This window comes from Sinocyclocheilus grahami, unplaced genomic scaffold (assembly GCF_001515645.1).
Source record: "Sinocyclocheilus grahami isolate Dianchi unplaced genomic scaffold, SAMN03320097.WGS_v1.1 scaffold1492.1, whole genome shotgun sequence".
NCBI classification, from domain to species: Eukaryota; Metazoa; Chordata; class Actinopteri; order Cypriniformes; family Cyprinidae; genus Sinocyclocheilus; species Sinocyclocheilus grahami.
In genome coordinates, this window is record NW_015506671.1 from 231884 (window position 1) to 234697 (window position 2814).

Consider the following 2814-nt stretch of genomic DNA (forward strand, 5'->3'; position numbering starts at 1 on the left):
CAGACCAGCCCTCCTGACATCCCAACACCTAAAATGGTACTTAAAAGGTGCAGGGAGGAAGATGCGCAGCGGCTCAGCTGTTACTATATTTGGAACTATTTTCGTTGATGCAATATACAATAAGACAATAAGAATGTTTGCGGGAGCGTGACACACACGTTGCGGGAGCGGGCGGTAATGCGCAGAAATTCAGGGGGAGAGGGCTTAAGAAAACTGTCCCGCTCAGGTCTCTAGGCTGCGCGTCAACACACACGGTTTTTTTTTTTTCACGCTCCCCCATCATTAGTGCCGCTTGTTCGGTCTTTGACAGAACATATAGGACAATTTTTTAAATAGCGCCATAAACAAAATTTAGGATGGGTGGAAAATGTATTTACACATGTTCAAAATTTTAATAACACTGTTGCGAAATTTCTGATCGAGATATAAAATAAATAAACAGTTTGTATAATATTAAAATCTCCTTTCACTAATTATTTATTGAAAACACAAACTTATAACGAAGTTATACATTTCAGTTTGATAGTGTATGATTTATAAATGTGTGTGTGTATATATATATTTTTGTTCTTTAATATTTTGAATTGTTTTTAGCTTTATTTTTAGTTTTTCCATTTAAATGTTAAGTTTTGAAATTTTGTTGTATGCATTTGTCATTTTTATTTAATCTCTTTATTTTTAAAATGTGTATAGGCAGTATTAATAAAGTTTTAGCTTTTAGTTTTGGATCTGTTTTTAGTTTTTTTAATACTACAATTGATTGCTTATTTTTTGGATAAAAGCGTCTGATAAATGACTAAATAAATAAAATAAAGATACTGATTTCATACCCATTTCATGGAAAGTGGTCAGTATATTATTTGCTACTGCTGTTGTTTTACAGCTCGTAGGACAAAGACAACCACTAAATCTGATAAGATTCTTTAAGTTTTATTACCTTAATGTTCTTCAGCATTATAAATGAATAATAAAGAATAAACACCAACCTCCATGTTCTTCAGTATCTTCAGGTTTCATTTTGTAGGGTTCTGGATCACTCCGGTCACTGAAAACTCTTCTTCACTGATGGGAATATTCCAACTTTTATTGGTGAATTGCTGTGGGAGGAGCTTCACTGAAGGTACAGTACTTGTGGAAGGAGGTGCAGATCTGCAGAAATCAAAAAATAAATCCGAAATAAAACAGATGTTTTGACTCATTCACACATTTGAAGCATTTATGTACTATGTGTATATATCCATTTATCAAAATGTAAAGTCACTGAATTTATTTTTATTTTTTAATATTCTGTGTATTTCTGTTTTGTCTGTGATTTTTGTTTTTGTTTTTACATTCTTTATCTTTAATACAGACATATAGACAAATTAATATTAGAAAAAAATGATGAATAAGTACCACAATTAAAATAATCCAAATTAAAAAAGAAAAAACTAAGAATAACAAAAGAAGAAAAAAAAATCTGAAACAAATGTATGATTTGTAACCAACATATAACACTTCAGTTCAATGAAACCTGCTTTATCACAAACTATAATGAAATGCTCTTAAGAGATTTATGGTGATGGTGTGGCTGTTTACACCAATGCATGCGCTTTAAGTAGCAGTTTACAGGTGATTTAAACATATCAGCATAACCAATGAGGTGAAAACATGAACTATTGACATGATAAAAAGGCCTTTCAATAACTAGTGAGACACCTGAAACAAACCGTACAGCATCATCAGCAGAGATCTGACTTTATTCTAAGTGTTTGTTGTAGAAACAGATTATTCGAGTCATATATGCTGAAAGACTATAAAACTGGCCTATAACAATGTTATTTCTCACAGTCTGAGATAAATAAAACATCATCAAAATAAATGCATATGGCACCCATCCTTGCAGGAGTTTTTTCTGCTTTCTGTTTGGGAGACCATTTTATTAACCGCTACAAATGTGCAGAAGCATAATATATCCACCGAAATTTTCCAATGACTACATCTATAACAATAAAGGAATTAGATCAGTAACTTGTTGCTATCTTTTATGTGCAGAAACCGACCATGATCACGTTATTTTAATACTTTTGATTTCAAAATGAACTTTGATCTAAATTCACATTAATGTACAGTACCTCTGTAGTCAATGTCACATCAGTGTACAGTAGGCCTATCTCTTCTTGTGCAGTACTTCTTGTGACAGGAAAGACCCATGTGGCTCATCATATTGTAACAAAGTAAATGGATGTGGCCCCTTCGGAGGGCCCTTTTTTCCCCCTTCGGGAAGGTATGTTCAGTTGTTGAACAAAACGTAAAAGTGTCGTGGACTTGTTTACTAAAGGTTCGCAAAGTTTTCGAAGCAAGTTTAGAAAGCGTCCATATTTACAAGTCAAGACATACAAATATCGTACTCCGCTACATTTATCAAGGTCCCCAAGTAGAAAGCTGTTATATGTGGCAGCTTTTCCAGCGTGTGCATTTTCTTCTTCTTCTTTTCTTTTTTAATGGCGGTTGGCAAACCCACTTAAAAGGTTGTAAATGTCCTGAAGGGAGGGGAGAGAGGCACCAACGATCTTCTCAGCTGCTCTCAATATTTATTAAACCTATTGCTTTCAAATAATTAATAATTGCATTATAGACTTTATACTGTGCTGGAGCATACTCTAGTATTGTCTTAATTGTTATACTTTCAATATTCAGCAAACTTAATTCTTCTATTAATCGCATTCTTTCTATTTCATATGCTTCTCAACAGGGCCGTGCACAGACATTTTGAGGGGCAGTTGCCCAAACCAAAAAAGGGGCACTAGGGGGGTGGGTGCTTGTTAATACAAA

The 2814-nt window shown here is 33.8% G+C and overlaps 1 pseudogene; it reads right to left on the reverse strand.

The window, feature by feature from the left end:
• The window catches only part of LOC107570690 (zinc finger protein 239-like), an 8228-nt pseudogene extending 5769 nt beyond the window's left edge, over window positions 1–2459 (reverse strand).
• Between the last annotated feature and the right edge of the window lie 355 nt (window positions 2460–2814).